This window comes from Vicugna pacos, chromosome 27, assembly GCF_048564905.1.
Source record: "Vicugna pacos chromosome 27, VicPac4, whole genome shotgun sequence".
Classification (NCBI taxonomy): domain Eukaryota; kingdom Metazoa; phylum Chordata; class Mammalia; order Artiodactyla; family Camelidae; genus Vicugna; species Vicugna pacos.
This window is the reverse complement of record NC_133013.1, coordinates 29,286,975-29,296,325: the sequence shown is the minus strand read 5'-3', so window position 1 is coordinate 29,296,325 and position 9,351 is coordinate 29,286,975.

Here is a 9,351-nt window from a genome sequence, read left to right as displayed (position 1 = left end):
AGCAGAACAAAGCGTCGCCCAGGACAGCCTGCCTCCACTGCCGCCCTCCGGGTCTTTGCGTGGCGAAGCGGTTTCAAGCCCACGACCCTTCCCCAGCTTTATCAGAAAACTGCAAGCAGAAAAGCTCTATTTAGATATCCTGGGCTGAGGCAAACCTGAGGGTGAGGGCCAGTTTTTATTAGTTTTTATCTTGAACCAATATTCACATAACCATCATGATCTTTGATGCGTGTGCTGTTCAAAGCGCTGGTGCCTGTATCTTAACTTCACTGAAGAGAGGAGTTTACCAGCCTGGGAGGACCCGTCGGTGGTGTTCGGGTGCCCCCTGGTGGCCAGCGCCCTCCCTGTCGGAGAGGTGACTGGCGCTCGTCGCCGTCTCTTAACCCTACCAGGTGGGTTAGCTTCTTCCCGTCACAAATCACGCCCAGGCCCCCGTGCGCTGCGTTGCTAGTTCCGCGTGTAAGGCCCACTGTGTCCTGATAACAGGTAAAAGGCTGAACAGACTGAAAACCCAGCCACTCCTTTAGGGGCCCCAAGAGAGGCAGGGCCCAGGGTAAACCACTGCCCCAAGACGGAGGGACCGACAGGCCAGCGCAGAGAGCAGCGCCTCAATGGAGCGGAGACCCGCCGCGGAGCCGCGCAGGGGCCAAGCCGGGGCGACGCGCTGCCCGCGGCTCGGGGAGGGTGCCTCCCAGCCTCCGCTGAAACTCTGGCAGGACCCAGTCGTGGGGGCCCCCACCACATTGTGAAGTTTACCTCCAGGAGCCGGATCAGGCCCCCACAGTAAATGCAGAGAAAGCCCCCCTGGGCTTCCGGGAGGCGGAGGGAAAGGGAACCACTGTGAAACATGCCAGAGCACGCTGTGCCTCTCCACACCCGCCCTCGGCGGGAACTAGTCAGGCAGAGCCTCCCTGACCCGGGGGAAGGGGAAACCCAGCTCCAGCCCACCCTGGCCGGCCTGGTCCACCCACGGCGGGGAGAGTGGGGGTGAGACACTTGCGAAGCTCGCAGTTCAGGCTCGCTGAGAGACTGAGACCAATCACGGACCTGCAGGGAGCGTCCCCTCCACGTCACTGTGGGCTCATTTACAGCAGTCCCTTCCACCGGGTACCCCTCCCGCTGTCAGGAAAAATCACAGGCCACGCTGAAAGGCAAGAACCTGAAGAGGTGGAGCAAAAGCCTCAGAACCGGACATGGACGGAGTGTTGGAACCATAGGCCCGGAGGTTAGAATGACTATGATTAACGCGTTAGGGCCTCGAATGGGTGAAATAATCAGCATGCAAGAACAGGGGGCGATGTCAGCAGGGGGATGGGGATCCCAAGAAAGAACCAAAAAGAACCGTCAGAGACAGAGAACACTGACACAGAAACGGAGACGGTCTCCGATGGCCCTCAGGACACGGGGGAAGGAGTCTGTGTTTGAAGGTATCTCCGGCGAATTCCCCAAAACAAGCAGCAAAGAAAGGCTGCAGAACAAAGACGGCAAAACCCCCCACACCAGGACAGACTGTCCAGGGACTGTGGGCGACACGCACAGAACGCGAGCACCAGGAGGAGAGAGAGGGGAGCACAGGGATGCCGCAAGCTGGTCGGGTTCCCCAGGTTAAGGCCGGACACCCGCCTCAGGTGCGGGGAGCGCGGAGAACGCCAAGCAGCGCCAGTGCCAAACACACCTGCACTGCCGCCTGATTTCCCAATTACAGGAAATGAAAGATAAAGAAAAAAATCCTACAAGGAATCGGAGGGGAGGGAAAAGCCTTAACTGCAGAAGATCAAAGAGAAGAATTACACCAAGTATCTCCTCAGAAACCATACCAGCAAAAAGCGAATGGAGAGAAACGGTGTTGAGTGAAAAACCTGCCAGCCTGGAATTCTGTGTCCTGTGAAGTCGTCCTTCAGAAGTGCAGGAGAGGTGAAGGCTGAAGTCAAAATAGAGGGAATCTGCTGCCAGTAGACCTGCTTGCAAGAAATGCCGAAAAAGTTCTTCAGAGAAAATGGAAACAGCTTGGCCTGCACTGAGAGAGGAGGCGCGCCAGAGAAGGGCTCAGCGAAGGCGAAGTGGAAACTTTCATTTTTCTTATTCTTTTGAAATTATTATTTACTGCTAAATACTATTATGTTTCCTTTTTTCCCCCTTTCTTATTTAATTTTTCAATTTTTTGAAATTGAAGCGCAGTCAGCTGGCACTGCTGTGTCAGCCTCGGGCGCGAGCGGCATGTTTCAGTCACACTCACGCAGACGTGCACGCCTCTTCGTGTGCTTCGTCGTGACAGGTCACTACGAGACGTTTACCAGAGCTCCCCGTGCTCCGCCGTGGGAGCTTGTTACTTCCTCATTCTTAGTTGACCTAACAGTTTGTTCAAAATAGCAACAGCAATAACATAGTTGATTGCGATGCTTATACACTACAGACAATGCGCGTTTATCTGTGCTTGTACGTAGGTGAAACGGATATGGGGAATCTCTGTACCTTCCTCTTAATTTTGCTGTGAACCTAAAACTGTTCTAAAAAAAAGTGCTTAAAAAAGTCTATGGTGGGGACTGTTAAAAAATACTCAGCTTCACAGGCGATCCTAGAGCGCGGCCAGGCCTGAGTCACAGGCGATCCTAGAGCGCGGCCAGGCCTGAGAAGCACTGTTGTCAGGAGGGTTTCACTTAGAATTACTGATTGATGGTTTCCTTTGATTCACTTCCCCAGATGTTACTGAGCTCACACGAGGGGCTGAGCACTGTGGAAAGAGAGCATGAGCCAGGAAAGGCCGGTCCTCCGTCCCCGTGGAGGTAACAGGCCACAGAACGGCAAGCACACGGCTCTTCACCCGGTGTCAGAGCCGAGGACAGGGCGGCCTGGGCTCTCCCGGGGCCAGGAAGTCTGGCCTAAGGAATTCATCTTTGAAGTGAGGTCTGACGAGTTGGAGCTAACCGGGCCAAGGTGGTGTACTAATGAGCCCGGGGTCCTTGCCCTCTGGCAAACGGCCCGGGAAGTTGGAGGCAGGCCTTCCCCGGTCCGACTCTGACCTCCCCCTAATGGACAAGCATGTCACTGGGTGACTGAAGATGACGACGTATTTATGTCACTGGGGCAACAAGAGGAAACATTAGAAGTGGGAAAGTCGTGTCTCTCAGGACAGCTGCAGTGCCGGGGTGAGGAAGGCCGGGGAGCGAGGCAGGTGGAGCACTGAGGATAAAAGAAGGTGACCCGAGGAGCTGCCGCACGGGTGCAGCGTTAACAGCCGTCGGCACTTGCCGTGTGTTCCGCACGGACCTTGTCAAGATGCCATGAATACAAATATCATCACCCAAGACGCAGAAAGCATCTCTAAAAAGTCGTACTCTTCCCTGCGTGGCCACAGTAACGTTAGCATCTCTAACAACAGGAACAACAGTTCCTTCGGGTAATCTGATGTCCAGAAGCTATTCAAGGTTTCCCAGCTGTGCTCGGGGCGTCTTCACGGCTGGTCTAGTCACTTGTTGTTTTGTGGTGCGTTTGTTCAGCGTGTGTTGCCTCAGCGTTCACTCGTTGAAGCCCTCATCTGGGTTCTCCTGCTGCTTCCTCAGAGCAGCGTGAGTTGTTCCTTCATCGCTTCCACTTCCTTTCAGCAAGAAGTTAAACATCTTCTGGCCAAAAAAAATCACTCCACAGGTGGTGACGTGCACGCCACATTTCATCGTGTCAGAAGGCACGTGAGCTCGTTGTCTCCGCGCCTGCCAGGCGAAGACGGACTCTTGGGTTATGATCATAACAACCGGATCCCAGGATTATACAATTACACCTTCCTGCTCACGCTGAGCACGTATTCTGCGAGGTGGAATTTTGCAAACGTGCGGAACACCGGTTCCCCATCAATCTTTGACTGAATGCATTTAACATCCTTTGTTGATCCTTGCCTGAATCAACCAGTTCATTAAGGGGCTGTGAATTCATTTCCTGGTTCTGTTATTTCCTTTACATTTATTATCTTGCATTCTTCTGTACCTAAGACTCTCCCTCATCGACAAAGTTTATTTGATCATCCCAGCAACAATTCCTAATGAAAAAGTGGGAAAGGAAAGGAATTAGGCATTTGTATAAATAAAAACCTATTGTCAAAGTAAGAAAGTAGCTACAGAATTTCAAAGTTAATGTCAGAGCAACTACCCCTGGTAGCAAGTGAGGGTGTTGTTTTGTCTTATTTGAGTGGCATTATGGATCTATGACATAATATCATTATGAATTCTAAATACTTCAACCAATTGCATTAAGTATTTTTTGATGTTCACGTTGTTACACGTTTAGCCTAGAGCATTTTCAAGGTGGCTTGTTCTCTGACAAACCTTTACAAGCCTCTGGAAGCGTCCTTACTTCCTGACATAACAAGACCCCCCAGACTCAGCAGCTCTTCCGCTTATTAGCTCATCAGCCTGAACGATCTGCTCACCCTCTCCAAGCTGCAGCTTACTCATTCACAACATGCAGGTAACGGTGCCTGCCTCCCAGGATTAACGTGGAGAGTGAACAAGTCACTGCTGTTTGGCGTGGTGACTGACATTCAGCAGACAGGCAATGCATCATGGTCTTTATTATTGTCGGCCCGAGTTCTGCCTCAACAACCCTAGGAAACGTGGGTAAGACGTCTTCTCTGGGCCTCAGCTTCTCTGTCTTTACAATGGGAGATTAAACTTGGAGGTCCTTTCCACTTTCAACATTCAGGCTCTCCCTTTTTTTTTTGTAATCAGCCCAGTGGTTCTGTGTGGGCTTGACAAGAAAACAACAGGAGAAGGGCATTTATAAAACTCCCACAGCTAACATCACACTCAATCATGCAAGACTGAAAGTTTTTGCCTTAAGATTAGAATCGAGACAAGAGTGTTTCTTTCATCCCTGCAGTTCAGCTTATCCTGGAAGCTCTGGCCGGAGCCACTGTGGGCTGACAGAAGGCGAAGGAGCACTGAGGGACGGCCCTAGGGCTGGGCCCGTGGGCAAAGACGAGGAGAGGCCTTCCTCTCTCTGGGTCTCTGTGTCTCTGTCTCTCTCCCATTCAGGTCCTGGCATTCAAGGAACTCTGTCAGATACCAGCTGAGCAGAAGCTAAAGAACAGAGACTTCAGGGACCACACGTAACAAGGGTCACAAACTGCAGAACAGCTGGAAAAATAACTCAGCCAACAGGCAGCTGAGCCCACAGCAAGCAACAAAAACAAACACTGAAGGAGGGAACAACCTGGTTTCCAGAGTTGCCACGGTGTAATATTCAAAATGTTCAGTTTTCAAAAAAAAAATTATGAAGCACAAAAAGAAACAAGAACGTCTGGCCCAGTCACAGAAGACATTAACAGAAACTGTCCCCAAGGCAGTTCCCGAACTTAAGAGAAGAAGACCTTAGATCAACGGTCCTTCATATTCTCAAAGAGCCGAGGAAGCCACGAGCAAGCCGACGGAGTGCGACTGGAGAACCGCAGGAAAGAGCGGGGACCACTGACACAGAAAGGGCTTTTTAAAGCTCTGCGCTAGTTCTACGGCACAGCAAGGACCGAGAGCCGCTGCTGGAGCTGGAGACAGGCTCCACGGGATGGAACAGCCAGTGCAAAGCTTGCCTGTGCTTGGAGTCTAGAGACCTAAGGGTTTCGTCGTCTCGCTGTGTCAGGACATGGCTGGGTGACCTGGCCGAATCTCAGCCCGAGCCCCGCTTGTCTCAGTGTGCTTGTGGGTGCAAGAGGGCGTGGAGAGTTGCAAGGTTTCGACTAAAGCCAGTGCTCAAATATGGAAGGGGTAGGGAAAACGGGGTCCACAGACATCAAGGTTCCTCTTACCTCAGGTAGGACTGGGTATTGGTTTGGTAGCGTCAGCCAGAGAGCCTCTCACGTTACTTAACAACCTCTTAGAGGGTCCACATCCTGGCAGGCACTGGGAAAGCCCTGAGACACAGACACAAAAAGACGTGGTCCTGTCCCCACGAGTCTTCCTTTTCCGTGGGGACGTATTCCCTTTTCCAAAAATGAAGTGACGTCAGAGCCAGTGTGTATTAAGAATCCCAGGACCCCGGATGGACGGATCCGTGGAGCAGTAACTCATTGTTCTGACATCTCTGTAAGTCACCAGTTACCTCCCCAGACTTCCACGGGGCTACACATGGACTTCGGGGAGCCAAAAGGAAGGAAAGTGGGGGGTGTTCCCGGACAGAAGTGAAAGCACTCTGAGGTGCACTCGCCTGGCACCCCTCCCCAGCTAGTCCCATCTCCGTTCCGGGACTGCTTTGCCATCCGCTTATTAAAACAAAACAGAACTGTCCGTCCCACGGAGACAATCCAGAGTGCTGGACTGTGAATAAGAGGCATGCTTTGCCCACCTCGGGTCGGGCAGAAGCTGTCAAGGGGGCCGCCTGCATCTGTTGTGCATCTTCAGGTCTCATTTTACAAACTGATTTCAGCCCCGGTTTGCCTGCAGTGTAGCTGCCTGTGAAGCAGTTTGAACAGAGGAGGACAGGATGTGCCCCCTTCCTCTAGGCAGCCTGCAGTGCAGAGAATCTCACTTGGAGAACAAAGGCTACTGTTATGTAATCATTTTAAGTATTTTTACATGCTGTCTGGTGCATTTAGAAAGCAAGGCATGAGATTAAGACGAAACACACTCCAGTAGCAAGACGTGCTCCAGCACAACAAACTCCGAATACTGCTCCGAGACTCGCGGCCGGAGGGACGTTCTGAAGCGACACTCCCAGACACTGCCAGAGCCCTCCCCAACACGGTGAGGCTCTGCTGCCCCCGGCTGGCTGAAGCCCTTCTCGACGGAGCCGCAGTGCTCTGCTGCTGATGTCACGGTGATTTTAGATGGCAGGGTGGTTGGATGGATAGGGAGATGGGTGGGTTTGTGCATTTATTCAGTCATTTAATAAATATCGAATTTCAAGCATTTTGCCAGGCACCGTGCCAAGTGCCGTTAGGAAGTGATATTTGAGACCTGAGATCTGAAATTGCATTGGCATTAAGAAGGCCAGGGCTGTGGTCAGAGCTGCCCTGTGCACGGGTCCCGGGGAACAGTAGGAGCAGCGGCAGGGACTAGGGAAGTGGCCTGTGATAATGGAGGCAGGATCTCCCAAGTGTGCCTCTTCCTCCAGGGGGAAAGACATGTCTCCCAGCCTGTTAATTCAAATCCACTGGGTTAGCAAAAGAAAGAATGGAAAGTAGGTAAATGGGAGCTTTAGATACACTCTGGAGGGTTTACAGGGAAAGACTGAGGCAGGGACAGGAAGGGAGAGTGAGCCAAACCCTGTGCTTCCTTGAAAAAAAGACTTGAAACAGATTAAAACAACCAGATGCCACGTTTAACGTGTCTTGTCCTCAAAGGCGATGACCCCTGGTGCTAGTAAGTCACTGCAGCATCGATGGGCACGGAAGCAGGCGCATTCCGCTTGACAGGAAACTCCACACTTAGGCTTTTCTTGTCCAGAACGACTTGCAGAGGTCTGCAAAGAGCTGCTGCCGAAACCACCTGCCGTGCACTGCACCTGCGCTTGAGAGATGGCGTCTCAGACTCTCAGGGCTGCGGCGTTCTTTTCTGAGACTGAAAACTCTGCTGGCTGTTACCTCCGTGCTGGTTACCACTCTTACCTCCTTTTAAGATTCTGTAAGAGCCTATGTGCAATTTCCAACCTTTAAATTTTAACTGAACCCAAACATTCATCTATTGAGCACCCAGTGAACGCACGGCTTTAGCACAGCCGTGGCGGGATGACTTCAGCTTGGTCTCCTGTGCTTGGAGGCCTTGAGCTAGAGAAGCCGGACTTACAGAAGCATGAGACACAGTCATGCAAACAAATAATGCTGCAACGTAGCATCATGGACGTACGGGGCAGGGGGGACACCACACATTCTAATTAGAGGGACCAGGGAGGGGTGGGTTCCTAGCAGATGTGGTGTCTGAGCCTGGAAACACAGCAGGATTTTGGTGAGTCTGGGAGGTTGGGCACAGGAGGAAGGACTCTCTACCTTGAGGCTGGAAGAGCCTGAGCTGTTATTCATTTACTGAGTCTCTACTGAGCCCCCAAAGGTGCTGTGTGAAATGAGAGGCAGAAGAACAGCCGTAATGGGGAGATAAAAACACACACCTGAAGGAAAAAGTCATATAAGCTAAATGATCCAGAGGGGAAGCAGGGATGAAGGCTAAATGCTTTCTGACCGGTAGTGAATTAGCCACTTTAAAAATACTTCGTGGCGTCAGCAGGAGAAAGCACTAAGTATAAGACACATATTTCTATCACTGCCTCCTTCTCCAAGCCTCCAGATTTTATAAAACGTTACTGTGTTTATTTTCTATTACATGAGCAACACATGTGTGGAAAAAGTTAAGGTTAAGAAACATATTTAGAGGGAAATTCTCCCTGTAAAACCCCCTGCTCTCCACTGGTCTCATTTCCTCTCCTAGAAGCGAGCAGTGCTCTCAGCTTACTGTGTCTCCTTCCAGGGTGGTTTCTGGTGTGTATGTGTAAACACGTAACTGTGATTTTACATAAATGGATACGTTGTTTTTCTGCACTTTTTAAAAAATTCAACGCCATATTTTGGAGATGTTTCTATGTTAGTACATAGAGTTAAAACTCATTTTTTTAAACTAGAATTCCACAGTGAGGCTGTAACTCAGCTATTTCACCATGTCCCTTTTGATGGTCCATGAGGTGAGAGCCACTAAGTTCTTACGTGATTTATGTAAACACACAAGTAAAAAAAAAAAAAAAAAAACCCAAAACAAAAAACCTAACTTTGGGCCTAACAAGCAGATCTCTTATTTAAAGCTCTCACTTACAGGCCCCCCACCCAATTCCCTTGAACTCTGCCCCCAGGAAGGGAGATACAAACAACCATTGCAGCCTCCATACCTGTTGGGGGTTCTGTCTGCAAACTGCAAACTCCCTTCTCTGCTCCCAGAAATTTTACCCGCATGGGGAAGCAGAACTTACATCTCCTGAACACACCCCTAATCTATGGTTTTGACCCTGCTGTCTGCCCGCTTCCTCGGCTTTTGATATTCCAAGCCAAGCATGTCCACTAAAAACACCAGCAAAACAAATGAACAAAACTTTTTACCTAAGCAGTAGCTCCTACAAAAATGCCTTGACTTTCAGCCCCACCATGAATTGAAAAAAATTCAGCCCCTCTTTTAAGTCTCCGAGAGTCTAGCTGCCCTTCCTGGAGGCAAATGCATCAAGGTGATCACTGGCATCTCAAAGGTGGGATGAAGGTACCAGGACAAGGAAGCCAGGGAGGCTGGGGCCTGCGCTGATACCTCAGCGACAACCCACCACCACTAGAGCGCTTCCCCAGCTCGGGTGTGCTTTGTGAGAGCCGTTTTAATAGTTGCCCAGTACTCTAGCCAA